Here is a 19237-nt window from a genome sequence, read left to right as displayed (position 1 = left end):
ATGGTTGATGCGGGGGTGGTTTAGGTGGGGCGAAGGGGGGGGGGCGGGGGGGACGCCGCTCGGAGGTTACTGGTGGTGTTGTGTTGGAGGCTGGGAATTAGGGTTACCGGGAGAGTCTCTCCAGGGGTTCTTGGTCCGGTGGTTGGGTTGGGGGTAGGGGCCTCCCTCTACCCCTCCCTAGCCCCTCTCCCAAACATGGATGTGTTGGAGACGGGAGGTGGAGGTAAGTAGGAGAGGGGGATGGGTGATAAGGGGAGGAGGAAGTGGGGCGGGGGTGGGGGTGGGGGGTTAGTATTAGGGTGGTGGAACAAGAGAGTCCCAGAGCAGGTGAACTGATCAATAACTCCAAGGTCATTTCTACCACCACTACCACCACCACCTCTCACCAACACTACCACCAACACCAGCAGTAACTCCTCCTTTCCCCCACCTCTCTCTCTCTCTCTCTCTCTCTCTCTCTCTCTCTCTCAACTCCCCTCCCCCCTTCCGTTAATGCTCCCTCCTCCCTCCCTCTTACCCCAATTACCTCCAACACAGCTCCTCCCTCTCTTCTTCTCTCTCCCTCATTCTACGCAGTATTCGTACTGTTTCAGTATGATGTTGGAGGATCCAAACCAACAATAAAAACCGTCGTTATCGTCATAATCGTGATTATCTCTCGCTGTCTGAACTCCAAATTTGTTTGCGCTTCTGCAGATTCTCTTTTTTTTTTTTTTTCTCTCTCTTCTTTTTTTGGTACAATTTGTTCCATTTTCACAGTAATATTATCGACTTCGTATCTGCAGTATACCATGGCGGTTTTGAATGGTCCGGGAAACCAGATGTATATGTATCGTAATAATTTATTCCCGCCGATTTTTTGTTTATTTTTTTTATAGCCCGTCTGCATTTGCGGATGAGCCACATAGACGATTTTGATGGGCGCTGCATCAGGTCAGCTCAGAGCAGACCTGTAATTGAAAGTTGAGAGAGAGAGAGAGAGAGAGAGAGAGAGAGAGAGAGAGAGCAGAAAATGCGTGTTTGTACTTTTCCTATCCAAGCAACGTTTTTTTTCTCTCATTTTTCTTTTAGGGGAAAAGGTTACCGAGGACGTCAGTCACCACCACGAGGAGGAAGAGGAGGGTCATCCAGACGGCCTCATCATCAAACTCTCCTTCGAATTCCCTCTCTCCTCTCGCCTTTTGAAAACAGTTCGCTTTGCTAAGCAACCGCTGGATCCGTTCGCTTCAAAAAAGTGAAACCGGTCGTGGACTCGTGGGGCTGCTGCTGCTTTTGATGATCATTTCTCTCACCACTTGTGCGCGAGCCATTGGTGGCAGAGAGAGAGGAGACACACGTGTCAGAAGAAGTTTTAGTCTGTAGGTGTGTCTCAGCAGATGCATGACAGAGAGCTTGAGGCTTATGTCTGTCTGTTGTCTGTTTGTCTCAGCAGATACAGGAGAGAGAGCTTGAGGCTTCTGTCTGTCTGTTGTCTGTTTGCCTCAGTGGATACAGGAGAGAGAGCTTGAGGCTTCTGTCTGTCTGTTGTCTGTTTGTCTCATCAGATGCATGAGAGAGAGCTTGAGGTGTCTGTTTGTCTGTTGTCTGTTTGCCTCAGTGGATACAGGAGAGAGAGCTTGAGGCTTCTGTCTGTCTGTTGTCTGTTTGTCTCATCAGATGCATGAGAGAGAGCTTGAGGTGTCTGTTTGTCTGTTGTCTGTTTGTCTCAGTAGATACAGGAGAGAGGGCTTGAGGTTTCTGTCTCAGTAGATGCATCAAGAGCTTGAGGTGTCTGTTTGTGCCTCTGTCTCAGAGGAGAGCTTGAGGTTTCTGCCTTACTGTTTGTCTCATTAGATACAGGAGAGAGCTTGAGGGTCCTGTCTCACTGTCTCTGTTTGTCTCAGTAGATGCAGGAGAGAGTTTGAGGTTTCTGTCCATCTGGTGTTTCAGTAGATGCATGAGAGAGAGCTTGAGGTTTTCGTTTGTCTGTCTCAGTAGATGCAGGAAAGAGCTTGAGGTGTCTCTGTCTGTTTGTCTCAGTAGATGCATAAGAGAGCTTGAGGTTTCTTTCTGTCTGTTTGTCTCGATAGATGCAGGAGAGAGTTTGAGGTTTCTTCTTTCTGTTTGTCTCAGTAGATGCAGGAGAGAGTTTGAGGTTTCTGTCTCAGTCTCTGTTTGTCTCAGTAGATGCAGGAGAGAGCTTGAGGTTTCTTTCAGTCGTTTATCTCGATAGATGCAGGAGAGAGTTTGAGATTTCTTTCGTTCTGTTTTGTCTCAGTAGATGCAGGAGAGAGTTTGAGGTTCTGTTGTCTCAGTAGATGCAGGAGAGAGTTTGAGGTTTTCTGTTTGTCTCAGTAGATGCAGGAGAGAGTTTGAGGTTTCTGTCTGTCTGTTTGTCTCATATACACGAGAAAGGCAGAGATTTCTGTCTGACTGTTTGTCTCAGTAGATAGATGCATTAGAGAACCTAATGTTTCTGTTTGACTGTTTGTCAGTCTGTCTGTCCGTCCACCTGCCGAAAATCACCGCCAAGCGCCCCTCGTGTTCTTTGTCAGGGGGTGCCATATTGTCTCAAGCAATGAAGGATTCAAAGAGGACATGCAGAAGAAGAAGAGGAGGAGGAGGAAGACGAAGAAAAAGAAGAAGAGGACGAGGGAAGAAAAGGCCGAGACATTCTCTGGCGTCGTGCCAAAATTTCTACATTCAAGGGTAGGGAAGGAGGGAGGTGGGTGGGGCTGTGCGAGGGAGAAGGGAGGAAGTTGAGGGAGATAAAAGTCATGGGTAACAGAGAGGGAGAGAGAGAGAGAGAGAGAGCGAGATATGCAAATGTTATTTGAAATATTTTTATTTTATTTTCGAAGTACTGTGGAAGATTCACCAAGAAGTGTCAGTGAAGGTAGAGGAGAGATGAGGGCACTGTCCACATTTTACAAATTCAAGATCTTTGGGCATTAAATTTGGGGTAAGAAAAGAAAAAAATCCCAGGTATGCCCAGAGGGAGAGCACAAAAGTAAAGGGCAAAGAGGTCGATCATGTTTTCTTTGTGAAAATTAAAATATATATTATTATATATATATATATATATATATCTATATATATATATATATAATATATACACACACACACACACACACACATATATATATATATATAATATATATATATATATATATATAGTGTGTTTGTATGTGTATAGATATAGCTGCCACACGTATTGAATTCTGAACTTTTAGAGTGATTATTATTATTATTATTATTATCATTATCATTATGATCTGGATACATTTGTCACCAGAAACCATACAAATCGTGATTGGCATAAATTTTTGTTTATAACTGTCCCGCACTCACATGAATTTAAACCTATATATATATATATATATATATATATATATATATATATATATATATATATATATATATATATATATGAATTTTCTATTACATCACCTTGATTCATATACATGCATCAAGCTACAGATGTCCTTTAATATCCAATTCTCTCTGCCTCGGAATTGATATATTATCATACATATTAACGAAGGGGAATTTTTAGTTGATAATAATCCCGTTCATAACGTGGTTTCGAACCAGCGACAGAGGAGAAATCAGGACTTCAGTGACTATATATATATATATATATATATATATATATATATATATATATATATATATATATATATATATATATATATATATATTATATATAGGTTACCATGTTCGCCTATGTGGTATAGAAGCGAAGAAATATGTGATAGTTTGTTTGGTTTCATGATTGAAGCTATCTGTTTTAGCAGGTAGTAAGACAAAAGTCAAAGGAATGAGAGTATACATATTCCTTGTGAATGGGGTAGCCTGAAGGCATAGAGACAAGGAAGGGTTATAGCGTATAGTGTCAAAGAAAACTCTGGGGAATGGTGAAAGAGGACAACTGGTAGCTGTGGTCCTATATGAGGATTTTGAGTGTGCCAGGGGACTGAGGTTTGGAGAATATGAAAAGGTGGCTTCAAAATATACAAAGTTCCTTGATGGGGTCATATGTATGTAGGTACTGGAGTGTTGGAGAATGTGAAAAGGTGGCTTATATACAAAGTTCCTTGATGGGGTCATATATATGTAGGTATTGAAGTGTAGGAAGAGGAAATAAAAACTATCACATGGCAGGATGACGAAGTTAAAGATTTAGTGAAGGAGAAGATGAGATTATTTGAAGTGGTTACTTGACAGATCTGATCATGCACAGGTATACAGGAAGAGGGGTGGGATAGGCAAGTAATTTATGTAGAATAAGTTGTTATACACTGAGGCAATTGCAGAGAGAACTATTAATGAGCAAAAGCATCTCAGAATAAAAGGTGCAAAATAAGTCTTTGAAGTGAGCTCAGACCTGGGTCGATGGTGTGAGTAGTTTGATGATTTGTTGAGTGTTTAAAGTTAGTTTGAAAATGCTTGTGGAAGTAAATAACTTGGAAGGATGGAAGTTTAGAGTTTTTTTAAGGCAGTTGTGGATAATCAAAAGTCTGGAGGAATGTGTGAGAGTAGTAGTCATTGCATTGTACACAAGTAAGGTGACAGAGGTCCTTTTGTGGAATATATGTGCATAATATAACTTATTATAACCTGGAGGGTATAACGTAGGATTTTGGCTAATAAAGTAAAACAGGTGACTGAATGATTGCTTTGGAAGAACGAAACTAGTTTGGACAACAAAGATGATAAGGGAATAAAGTGTTTGTTATGAATGTGTTACTTAGGAAATTTAAAAGAAAATGCAGGATGTAACAGCAGTGAACCTAGGGAACACTTGTGGTAGAATCAGTAGAGAGGCCATTTGAAGATGGTTGAGGGTATCAGGCCCTTTCCATTAGGTCTTACGGCCTGTCTAGCATGTTGTAGATCTACCCTCTTGTTTTTAAAGTAACTTATCGCTCTCCGTTCTTTGTACATGATGAAACCACCTGAATTCACTTTGATCCATCCTTGTACCTGTACTAACTCTCTTAATGATTATTTTACGTATCTCCACATTTCCCACCTATTCATTTTACTTTATGCCATATATTAAGTGTAAAGAATCATGTGAACATCTTCAGCTCTTTTTTTTTTATTCACTCATGGCCAACATCCACACTTTACTTCTATAAAGAAGAGTTATTTCAACTATCCCATCATATATTCCTGCTTTGGACTTCATCAATTTTCCAAGCTCCAAGCTGCTTACCAATATTTTGTGCTTCTAGTGTCAATCACTGTTATCCTGTGTTTGTCTGGAGGCACTCCCTTTGTCCCAAAAGGAAAGTGACATTCAGGCTAAAACGTTTTGTCGGTAGATTTTCATTTCCCTGTGCCAAAATTTATAGCCACTTTGTTTTCCCACTAGTATTACTGTAGTTTTTTTTTATTATACCATATTGAGAATTGTTAGAATTGGAGGAGAGCATTTTAGGCAGCTAAGAATATCAGAAAGTTTAGTTTTTAAAGTAAGCTAAAATCCCAGAAAAGTTTAGTTTGTAAAAAAATTGCAGTTGGTAATCTGCTAAGATGTTACTTAGGTCCCTCTGGGAAAGACTTGATTAATTAAGAAGTCTCAGAGGACCATAATGTAAGTTGACGTCCTGCTGCATTGCTAAAGAATTTCGTGAAGTAAATGAAAACAGCAAGAGAGTTACCTACCTGGGAACTATCCAGTTTCGGTATTGAACTGGTGGAGTTGTACAATCCCAGATGCCCTTTTTAAGCAGATATGTAAACCAGCAAATGTACAGGCAAACTTTTCTTAATACTTTGGCAGTAACATCTGTGTTGGGCTGGATATTTTCCAACCATTCTAATCAGTCGAAATACACAGGCCCCAACTGGCGATTGTAACACATTCACAGGATGACGGCAATTTTCGACCAAATAAGATCTTCCCAGATAGCAAATTTTTATTCCACTCATGTCAGGTTTTTTTGGGGGCTCACCAGTGATTATGTTCGGTGGTTTTCACTCTTGCTTTCATCAAGAGAATTTACGAGGCTTGATACCCATGCTTGTGTCTTAGCTGTAAGGTTTATCCGATTTACTAAACTTGTGTTTGAATATTGTTCTTCCTTATGTTGCGTTTCCTGCACATTCACTGTAACATTGTGTAAACTGTATGAGTAGCTTTGATTTATCCAGTTTTGATTGATTGATTGATAGATGCAAAAATGTACCATGGCGTGACAACTTAGATCATCGATGCCGGTATCCAGTTTTGATATGGTCTTTATTTTTACTGTTGCGAAATCGGGATTACATTGTAATGATATATATATATATATATATATATATATATTTATATATATATACATATACATATATTAGTTTTGAACATAATAACCAAGTAACTTTTATGTCCTCACACATTAAACCACATACCCCTTGATATAGAATTCCCTTTACTTAGGGAATATCTTACGCACAAAAGGAATCATATATGAATAAACCGTCAGGATTGGACTAGTCCCTGTTTCTTCAAAACTCAAAAGGCATATTTAGGTCCGAATCCTGACTATGGGAAATGCGCTCATACAAAATTCCCTATTGATGTAAGTTATTCCCTACATGAAGGGAATTTGATATTGAACGGTATATGTATATATATATATATATATATATATATATATATATTTAATATATATGTGTATATAATAGTATGTATGTAATGTATGTATGTATAGTGTGTGGGTGTGTGTGGGTATGTTTGCTTGTGTGTGTATAATTCTATCAAGTAAGTTAATATGTCAAAAACTCATAAATAGTTTTTATAAAAAACCATCATCTATTACAATGATACTATCATTATATAAATATATATATATATATATATATATATATGTGTATGTGTATATTTTGTGTGTGTGTGTGTGTGTGTGTATATATATATATATATATATATATATATATATATATATATATATGTATAATATATATATATATATGTATATATATATGATATATTATATATATATATATATATGTGTGTGTGTGTGTGTTGTATATATATATATATATATATATATATATATATATACATATTTATGTTTGTCTGAGTCTATAGTGTTAAAACTTCAAAAACGCTGAAATAAACACATAAACAGTTTGTGTAGTGCTCATATTATGCTCTTGACCTTCATTCGTGGCTTCAGTCATACTTAATGATTAATTTACGTGCTTTGGTCGGGTACCAATATTTTCCGCTTCTGTATCCGAAACTTGGGAGGCGCCATAGTTCGCTGGGAGGGAACCTGCGCATCAAATTCCACAGTTCTGGGAACATTCACATCGTGTTTTTGGTATTTACAGTTTTCCTTTGACTAACTCGCCTCCGGATTTTGGAAGCCTTTGAAGATTTAAATCCCGGAAACAAAAAAAAAGTTTATTGCGCATCTGACGTTTCATTTCTCTTAAGTTTTATAAGAGATTTTTTGACTTTCGTGACAGTTTATTGGTATTATTTTTTTTTAGAATTCATTGTTTTATTACTTTGCTATTTAGATGTATTGAATAATGTAAGAAATAGGGCATAATAGTATCCGAAATTGCTGGTATAGGGGACGATTTATCAGATAATTAATTATTCATTATGTATTATAGGTAGATGTATTCACCCACACACACGCACGCGCGCGCGCACACACACACACACGAATCATATATAATATAAATATAAATATATATACACGAATCTATATATATATATATATATATATATATATATATTATATATATATAGATTCGTATCTTTATTATCAGATTCTTTGACAGCATAAGCTAACACAACTTTATACCCCGTAGTGGGGTAGTGCCGTCAGTGGACCTCATGCGGTTCACTGTAGGCATTACTTAAGGTTCATTGCACCTTGCCTTCGACCCGTAGCTGCAACCCCTTTCGTTTCTTTTACTGTCCCTCCTTTCATATTCTCTTTCTTCATCATACTTTCCACCCTCTCTTACCTTAATTCATAGTGTAACTACTTTGAGGTTTTCCTCCTGTTACACCTTCCAAACCTTTTATTGTCAATTTCCATTTCAGCGCTGAATGACCTCATAGGTCCCAGTGCTTGGCCTTTGGCCTAAATTTTAGATTCAACTCAACTCACAACTTTATTGAGAGTAAAAAGACAACTTTATTGAGAGTAAAAAGAGAGTATGGGGAACTTTTATGGTGTTTTTTTTACCTCCTCTGCCCATATAATGAATATGGGCACAGCTTAGCCAAAGGTAAACGCTCCTTTTGTGGAGCTGCCACTCTTAATTCTTTCTTTGCTTTCACATTTTTACGATTTATGTCCTCGCTTTTCCCAGCTAGATCGTGAAATAACGGCCGAGCTTCATAAATCTCTTTTTGCAACATTTGTGTTATGTGTTATGCAATCTCGGTTTATTCATATTGAAACTATACATTTCGTACTCATGAAGAATGTAGCAGATGCTGCTGTGCGCCATTTTATGAAATGCCTGCTATTTCACAATCCCCGGATTAGTTTTAATCTGTCGTTCTCTTTTCGAGTAAAGGTAAAATTTTTCGTGTTTTATTCTGTCTCGTTTGAATTTTTTTCTGACAGGTGTGAGAATTTTTTTTTTATGCTGCTGGATTTCTTTTATATATTAAATTCTTCGAAATATCTCTTTATCACTTCTCTGTTCTAGTCTGGACTAATTTACCCTTGCTGGAAATTTCTTCCGTCATTCTTCTTGAAATTTGAATAAAGTCTATGCCATTAGGCATCAGTTCCATGCTCAGCTTGACGGTCTCTGCTTGGATGAATATTTATTGTCATTCAGACTCACTCTGCTGGGATGAATATTTATTTTCATGAATGCTCACTCTGCTTGGATGAATATTTATTTTCATGAATGCTCACTCTGCTTGGATGAATATTTATTTTCATTCAGACTCACTCTGCTTGGATGAATATTTATTTTCATTCAGACTCACTCTGCTTGGATGAATATTTATTTTCATGAATGCTCACTCTGCTTGGATGAATATTTATTTTCATGAAGACTCACTCTGCTTGGATGAATATTTATTTTCACGAATGCTCACTCTGCTTGGATGAATATTTATTTTCATGAATGCTCACTCTGCTTGGATGAATATTTATTGTCAATAAGAGTTCACTCACCTAATAAACTTTTCGAGTTCCTATGCTACCCATTGTCACTAACACATTTGCATTGTAAGCACTGACCTTTCTTTCTATATAAACATTGAGTTGAATCAAATTCCCTTTGACAAGGAGTTTCCTTACCAGTATAGGATATTTTTTCTCTATTCAAACACGGTATCGAGGACATAATCAAACTAAGCCTGGAAGACATATATTTATTAGTTGATCTCATACTGTGTTACCACTCAGTGATTTGACCTGCATAGGTGACACTTTTTTTTCTGTGGAAGCTGTCGTATGAAGATGATAGACTAATGTGATGGCGCTCCTTATTAATATTTTTTCACAATTTGAGAAAACAATACTTATTATAAAGATAGCAGCTTGGTGGTGTGTATGCTGCAATTGCCAAGAAATGAGGATCATAAAAAAAAAAACGGATAACTTATAAGGGAGAAGGAAGGGAAGGGATGTAATTATGTATCAAATATTTTCCAGACAAGTTCCTCACTTTGTTCCACATATTTGCGGATATTCATTGATTTTTCTGGTTAATTTTCTTTTCGTTTTTCGTATAATTTGAATATTATATATATATATATATATATATATATATATATATATATATATATATATTATATATATATAATATATGTGTGTGTGTGTGTGTGTGTGTGTGTGTGTTTGTGTGGGTATGTGTGTGTGTAATTATAAACATATAATAATAATAATAATAATAATAATAATAATAATAATAATAATAATAATATAATCAATCTCAAAACTCACTAAACATCACCTAATAAATGTATCACAGTTGGCACTTACCCAACCCAAAAGTTCTTTGATGCAACCGAAAAAAAAAAAGTTGTGGAACGGACTATTTCGAAAAAAAAAAAAAAAAAAAAAAAAAAAACGTATACGAATCGCAGCCCTCATTCCCAGATTTTACCTCCCATTTCCGGGAGTCACTTATGCGCTGGAAACACATTAAGAGTCTTTTGAACTTTCCACTTCCAGTCCTCTTTATCCATCTTTTTTTCTTTTTTATTTCTAAGTTGGGTTGTAAATTTTTTGCTGTTTCTTTTTCCTCTACTTTTGATCTCTCTCTCTCTCTCTCTCTCTCTCTCTCTCTCTCTCTCTCTCTCTCTCTCTCTCTCTTCATACATACACAAAATCCAAAAAGCCCGACAAAGAAGTACCCAATGGATAAACCAACTTAAAAAAAAAAATGGATAAAGAGGACTGGGAGTGGAAAGTTCAAAAGACTCTTAATGCGTTTCCAGCGCATACAGGGACCGTACACGATTTTTTATTTTTTATGGGCCGTTCCAAAAACTTATTTTTTTTCGAATGTTCATCAACGAACTTTTGGGTTGGATAAGTGCCAACTGTGATTCATGTGTTTAGTGAGTTTTGAGATTGAGTTATTATTATTATTATTATTATTATTATTATTATTATTATTATTATTATTATTATTATTATTATTATGAAAGCACTAATATATTCACAGAGACTGTTTTGTACAAGGTTGACACAAATAAGCTGGAAAATATGTATTACCTCTTATTTGTATCAAGCCTTGTACAAACATTCTCTTGGATGTGTTGCCCTAAATAATAATAATAATTGAGAAAGAAACCCACAAAATTACAGTTTATAACGCTTTTACTTATAAGTATTTACATTTTATTTAAATAAGTAAACACGTTATACACAGTAATTTTGCGGGTTTATTTTTCAATCTTCAGAAGAAAACTGAAAGAAGTTTTTGTTTGGTTAATAATAATAATAATAATAATAATAATAAACTCAACGTCGGAAATATGATAAAAGCCATAAACACATGGGCAGTGCCAGTAATCAGATACAGCGCAGGAATAGTGGAATGGACGAAGGCAGAACCTCGCTGGATAGATCAGAAAACGAGGAAACATATGACAATACACAAAGCACTACACCGAAGAGCAAATACGGACAGACTATACATAACACGAAAGGAAGGAGGGAGGGGACTACTAAGCATAGAGGACTGCGGCAACATCGAGAACAGAGCGCTGGGGCAATATATGAAGACCAGTGAAGACGAGTGACTCAAGAGTGCATGGGAAGAAGGACTGATAAAAGTAGACGAAGACCCACAAATATACAGAAACAGGAGAAAGACAAGCAGAACAGAGGAATGGCATAACAAACCAATGCACGGACAATACATGAGACAGACTAAAGAACTAGCCAGCGATGACACGATGACACGTGGCAATGGCTACAAGGGGAGAGCTAAAGAAGGAAACTGAAGGAATGGGTGTCCGGTAATTTCATTGCAGTAATTTCGTTGTGGTAATTTCGTTGCAGCAATTTCATCGCATAGCAAATACATATTAGAGAATTTCAGTGCAAAGTAATTACATTGCAATGCATTACATCTCACGGTAATTTCAGAGCAATAGTTCAATAGTTCTAAACAACCTGCTTTTTACCCATCGCAAGGTAATTTCAGAGCAATAGTTCAATAGGCCGATAGTTTATTATTTCTAAACAACCTGCTTTTTGCTCAAGCCACGTCTACTACTTTTCTTATATAAGAAATTGTTACTTACAGTTTTATTCAGTTTTAGTTTTAGCCCTCAAAATGGCTATTCAATACGTCTTAAGCTCAAGAAATAAGAAAAAGCTCATTGATAATGGTTGTCTATTTGTGTGTGTGTGTGTGAGAGAGAGAGAGAGAGAGAGAGAGAGAACAACTGGTGAAAATACCATTTGGAAATGTGATCAGGTTTATACAATTAATTGCCGGGCTAGAGTTCATACAAATCAAGAATCTATTACAAAACGAGTTGGAGAACACAATCATGCAGGCAATGATGCTCGTGTTATAGCTACTAAAGTTATAAATACTGCAAAAGAAAAACCCAGGCATACATTGGAGTATCACAAGCTGTTGCTGGTCAGCTACCAACCTCTCAGCATTTAAATAGGAATATTCGAAATGCTGGAAGTGTAGCAGCACAAGTCCCTGCGAAACCTGCATCTTCATTCCAGTTAAATATACCTTCAGACTACATGGTAACACACGCAAATCAACCCTTTCTTCTTTTTGACAGCAATGATGGAGTAGACCGAATTATTATATTTTCAACTCAAAGAAATTTACAAGTATTAGCCACTGCAGATAAATAGTATGCAGATGGTACTTTCCAAACAACACCCCCTTTATTCAGACAGCTGTACACTATTTATGGCATAATGAATGGCGATGTTTTGCCTCTTGTTTATGTTTTAATAGCTAAACAAACCGAAGAGAGTTACGAGAATCTTTTACTAGAACTAAAAACCTTAGAGCCAACATTATCACCTGGACAAATAATGACCGATTTTGAATGCGCGGCAATTAATGCTTTTAGATAATTTTTTCCCAATTCGATTCAAAAAGGTTGTCTATTTCATTTTTCACAATGTATATTTCGGTCTATTCAAAGGAATGGCCTACAACAGTTGTATGAGAGCGATGCAGATTTTGCATTAAAAGTGCTCATGATTACTTCAATTGCATTCGTGCCTATCGTAGATGGAGTTGGCACATTAGAATTCCTAATTGATAATAATGATTATCCTGAAAATATACAGCCTGTTTTAGATACGTGGATGATAACTGGATTGGACGCCCGAACCGTCGCTCAGGACATCGACCTCCTCGATTTGATCATATTTTATGGAATTGCTTCGACGTTGCCAGGCAAGGTGCCTCTAAAACAAACAGTTGTTGTGAAGGTTGGCTTCGTTCATTCAGCGAATTGGTTAGCGCATCACATCTTACTATTTGGAAGTTTCTAGATATTTTGAAAAAAGAGCAATCAAGAAATGAAGCTATAATGGAACAGTATGTCGCTGGTACAGACAATCCTCGCCGTAAAAAAAAAAAAAAAAAAAAAAAAATAATATATATATATATATATATATATATATATATATATATATATATATATATATATATCTATATATATATATAGTATATAAGGATAGTGCCGTTAGAATCCAACGCATCGTTAACGATTATGAAAATCGAGAATTGCTCGACTATCTTACCATGTATTAATATGTATTAGTATTCGAATAAACACTTTCTTGATAAAAAATGATTTTATCCCCCTTTTTAAATTTTATGGTACATATCGTTATGTGATGAAATTACCGTGAGATGTAATGCATTGCAATGTAATTATTTCGCACTGAAATTCTCTAATATGTATTTGCTATGCGATGGAATTTCTGCAACGAAATTACCACAACGAAATTACTGCAATGAAATTACAGCGGCACAAGATCAGGCCCTAAGAACCAGATATGTTCAAAGAACGATAGATGGACATAACATCTCCCATATGTAGGAAGTGCAATACGAAAAATGAAACCATAAACCACATAAGTGGTACGAACACCAACCAGGAGTGATAGAAAACGATCAGGCAAAGATCCTCTGGGACTATGGTATCAGAACAGATAGGGTGATACGTGCAAATAGACCAGACGTGACGTTGATTGACAAAATCAAGAAAAAAGTATCACTCATAGATGTCGCAATACCATGGGACACCAGAGTTGAAGAAAAAGAAAGGGAAAAAATGGATAAGTATCAAGATCTGAAAATAGAAATAAGAAGGATATGGGATATGCCAGTGGAAATTGTACCCATAATCATAAGAACACTAGGCACGATCCCAAGATCCCTGAAAAGGAATCTGGAAAAACTAGAGGCTGAAGTAGCTCCAGTACTCATGCAGAAGAGTGTGATCCTAGAAACGGCGCACATTGTAAGAAAAGTGATGGACTCCTAAGGAGGCAGGATGCAACCCGGAATCCCAGACTATAAATACCACCCAGTCGAATAATAATAATAATAATAATAATGATAATAAAATAATAATAATAATAATAATAATAATAATAATAATAATAATAATAATAATAATATCACAGTTGGCTCTCGCCCAGCCCAAAAGTTCCTTGATTCCATTTGGAGAATGAGAGTTTTACCATTGGAAAGCGATTAGGTATTCCAAGACACTACATCCACAAGTAAATTTTTTTTACTGGCCAGTTGCTTGTGACTTATCCTGCTTTAATACTGCTAGACCTAAGATCGGCTATTTTGAGTCTGTAACCTCAGTGCAGTGCTACGGCAGTGCTTATACTAAACACATCCTGACGTGAATGCAAATAGCCATCAAGTCATCCAGTAACCGTTGATGTTTTTGCCAGACATTTTTGTAATGACCGGAGAAATAAAAGGAAAAATCAGCGTCTCAGTGGCGTGATCGGTATGGTCTTGACCTGCCACCTCAGTGGCCGCGAGTTCGATTCACGGGCATTCCATTGAGGTGTGAGAGATGTGTATTTCTGGCGATAGAAGTTCACTTTCGACGTGGTTCGGAAGTCACGTAAAGCCGTTGGTCCCGTTGCTGAATAACCACTGGTTCAGTGCAACGTAAAAACACCATACAAACAAACAAAAGGAAAAACCTGCCAACTTTCACAAAAGTAATGTGACAGTTAACATCAATTAATCAGTTTTCCATAATTTATTAGAGCGAAGAGTCTTGTCCTCTGATTATTGAGGTATCCTTTCTTTTTCTACTTAATACACTTTTGGAAATGTCACTCAGTTTTTGGTGTCGTTTACCAAACTTATGGAGATTGTATTTTTCCTGGCTAAATCAAATCCTGAATTCGCATAAGCGCACCTTTGTTAAATAATAGAGATCTGTTTATAGGTTACAATGAGTTACAAGGATTAGGAAGTCTCAGAGACTTATTAGTCCATCCGAGGAGATATCGTGTGCTCACTTATCTCTGGGAGCAGGTTTTATTGTGCATTCATAGCGCCCTAATGATTTTGTCTAGCTTTCTTTTAAACTCTTCCACACTGTTGCTGTTTACAGCTTATGGGGTCAGTTTATTCCAAGTGTCACATATCTTATATGTGAAGTAGTAGTTCCACGTTGGCCGAGTGCATTTCGCGCTCGGCTACCAATCTGGTGGTCCGAAGTTCGATTCTCGGCTCAGCCAACGCGGAACCAGAGGAATTTATTTCTGGTGAGAAATTCATTTCTCGATACAGTGTGGTTCGGATCCCACAATAAGCTGTAGGTCCCGTTGCTAGGTAACCAATTGGTTCCTAGTCACATAAAAATATCTAATCCTTCGGGCTAACCCGAGGAGAGCTGTTAATCAGCTCAGTGGTCTGGTTAAACTAAGATATACTTATGTGAAGAAGTTCAAGCAATTGGATGTGTTGTATCTCTTCAGTTCTAGTTTCCATCCATTATTTCTTGTCTGGTTTTCGTTTTACGTAAAATGGTTACTGTCTACTTATTCCCTTAAACTGAAATATCAGTTGGCGGAGACATTATTTTTGAAATACAGACCATGATAATTTACATTTCCCATACTGAAAATGGTATCCTACATTATCAAACCTTTGTAAGAAAGTAGCGCACTCATATTTTGATATATTAGGCCCCTCTCTTTTTCTCTTTCTCTCTAAAAAAAGTCACTTTTACTTGTAACTATGTTTTACTTTTCCAAAACAATTTGCACCTGCGAATGAAATAAGGTCTGGAAAGAAAATGGCTAAGAATTCTTGTAGGATGTAAAAAGAGCAGGTTTCCTTGCTAATTGAGAGGCAGAGAGCAGCACAGCTCAGTGTTACAGGGGAGAGAGAGAGAGAGAGAAGAGAGAGAGAGAGAGAGAGAGAGGAGAGAGGTGAAGCACGTCAGAGAATATAATAGAACGGACGCGGTTGCTATTTTTGTGATCACTTAGGGGTTGTGTTTTATAAGGTCAGTAACCTAATTATGTGATGAGTCACATTTCCTTACTGTCGCTAATATTAGAGAGTTTTTGTCAGGCGTGTATTGAGTTTCGAGAATGAATTATTATTATTATTATTATTATTATTATTATTAAGTCAGTAATATGTTCACACAGAATGTTTTGTGAGAGAAATGATAGGAATAAGTGGGATTTCATGTTTCATTTGAAGAATGAGCTTTTAATAGTTTTATTTAGATTGACAATGTACAAAGACACTTTCACATTTTTTTTCATTAAATTAGAAAAAAAGTCATAAAAAATGGAACTTCCTTTTGTTATTCAACAGGGAGTTTTATTTTTGTAATTTAGAAATTATTGAAAATATACCTTATATTATATATATATATATATATATATATAGTATATATATATATATATATAATAAAAGGTCTATTTTCAACAATGTCAAAATTATAAAAGAACAAAACTTCCTGTATATATATATATATATATATATATATATATATATATATATATATATATATATATATATATATATATATATATATATATATATATATATGAAAGTAACATGAACTCCTGAGTTCGTGTAATGAAATTGTAACAGTAATCCAGAATTTGATTAATCATTTCTTAATTCTAGAGTCATTCTCTTTCACCATGCAAGAGTTACCAGCATCAGTGCACATACCAGAGTAACAACATTTGTAGGTAGCATCTGTGACCAGGGCTTTTGCATATGTCTGAGGTAAAAGTTGCCAACTGTTCATTTTTTCTTTGACCAAAAGCTTTCGGTGAGCATTTCGGTTTAAAAATATTACACTCTCGTAGGAAATTACGGGTCGAGAATCAGTTTCCACGGAGGCAATAAACTACCCTTTCTTTTCTTTAAATTATAATATTTGATTGCAAATGATTATGGGTCTCGTCCCGGGGGAGAGAATCAGTTTCCACGACTAAACCACTTTTTTTATTATAATATATTGATTGTAAATGATTTATACAGCTCGTCCTAGGTTATACTATACTTACTGTTTTTTTTTTTGTATGCTGTTTTGAATACGTGTGGCATTCTATGCCTTTTTAGTGAGTAGTATTTATAATGTATAAGAACGTGTTCCGAATTTTATTGTATACACACACACACACACACAAACACACACACACACACACACACACATATATATATATATATATATATATATATATATATATATATATAAATAAATGAACAAGTATGTAAGTATCTGCAAGAGACAATTATCGTTTATGAAAAGATGCTCATTAAAAGGCATAGAACACCCCATATATATTAAAAGCATGCAAAAAAATCATTAATATAACATAACGTAGTAATAGCTCAGTAAATCATTTGAAATCAATATCAACACAAAGGATTTTTATTGCCGCCGTTGAAACCGATTCTTGATCTTTATTTTCCTGATATTGTGGTATTTTGAACTGAAATGTTCACTGAGTCACTACAGCCAACGCCATCTTGAATTGAGATCAATTCAAGATGGCGTTGCTACAGCGCTGTGGTGATTTTTCAGTTCCCCATAGCTTTTGACCAGAGGGAAAATGACCAACTGGCAACTTTTACCTGCGACATATGCCAAAGGCCCAGTCACAGATGCAACCTACAGCTGTTACTCTGGTACTCTTGCCTGGTGATAAGGTACTGTACCGGTAACTCTTGCTTGGTGACAAGGTACTGTACTGGTACCTATGCCTGGTGAAAAGGTACTGATTCTGGTAACTCTAGCCTGGTGACAAGGTACTTTACTGCTTACTCTTGCCTGGTGACACGGTACTTTACTGCTTACTCTTGCCTGGTGAAAGGTACTGTACTGGTGACTCTTGCCTGGTGAAAAGGTACTGTACTGCTTACTCTTGCCTGGTGACAAGGTACTGTACTGGTAACTCTTGCCTGGTGAAAAGGTACTGTACTGCTTACTCTTGCCTGGTGATAAGGTACTGTACTGGTAACTCTTGCTTGGTGACAAGGTACTGTACTGTTACCTATGGCTGGTGAAAAGGTACTGATTCTGGTAACTCTTGCCTGGTGACAAGGTACTTTACTGCTTACTCTTGCCTGGTGGAAAGGTACTGTACTGGTAACTCTTGCTTGGTGACAAGGTACTTTACTGCTTACTCTTGCCTGGTGATAAGGTACTGTACTGGTGACTCTTGCTAGGTGACAAGGTACTGTACTGGTACCTATGCCTGGTGAAAATGTACTGATTCTGGTAACTCTTGCCTGGTGACAAGGTACGTTACTGCATACTCTTGCTGACAAGGTACTACTGTAAAACTCTGGTGACGGTACTCTGTATCTGTTGGTGACAATACTGTGCTGAAAACTATGGCTGTGGAAAAGGTACTGATTCTGGTAACTCTTGCCTGGTGACAAGGTAACAAGGTACTTTACTGCTTACTCTTGCCTGGTGAAAAGGTACTGATTCTGGTAACTTGCCTGGTGACAAGGTGCTGTACTGCTTACTCTTGCCTGGTGAAAAGGTACTGTACTGGTAACTCTTGCCTGGTGAAAAGGTACTGTACTGGTAACTCTTGCCTGGTGAAAAGGTACTGTACTGCTTACTCTTGCCTGGTGACAAGGTACTGTATTGGTAACTCTTGCCTGGTGAAAAGGTACTGATTCTGGTAACTCTTGCCTGGTGACAAGGTACTGTATTGGTAACTATTGCCTGGTGAAAAGGTACTGATTCTGGTAACTCTTACCTGGTGACAAGGTACTGTATTGGTAACTCTTGCTTGGTGAAAAGGAACTGATTCTGGTAACTCTTGCCTGGTGACAAGGTACTTTACTGCTTACTCTTGCCTGGTGACAAGGTACTTTACTGCTTACTCTTGCCTGGTGAAAAGGTACTGTACTGGTAACTCTTGCTTGGTGACAAGAAACTGTACTGGTACCTATGCATGGTGAAAAGGTACTGATTCTGGTTACTCTTCTCTTACCTGGTGACAAGGTACTTTACTGATTACTCTTGCCTGGTGACAAGTCTTGTACCTACGGTACTTTTGCCTGGTGAGGTACTGTACTGGTCCTTGCCTGGTGAAAAGGTTCGTTTACTGCTTACTTTTCTTGCCTGGTGAAAACAAGGTACTTGGTACGGGTAACTTTGCCTGGTGAAAAGGTACTGTACTGGTAACTCTTGCCTGGTGAAAAGGTACTGTACTGCTTACTCTTGCCTGGTGACAAGGTACTGTACTGGTAACTCTTGCCTGGTGAAAAGGTACTGTACTGCTTACTCTTGCCT

This window comes from Macrobrachium nipponense, chromosome 6, assembly GCF_015104395.2.
Source record: "Macrobrachium nipponense isolate FS-2020 chromosome 6, ASM1510439v2, whole genome shotgun sequence".
NCBI classification, from domain to species: domain Eukaryota; kingdom Metazoa; phylum Arthropoda; class Malacostraca; order Decapoda; family Palaemonidae; genus Macrobrachium; species Macrobrachium nipponense.
This window is presented reverse-complemented; position numbering follows the sequence as displayed.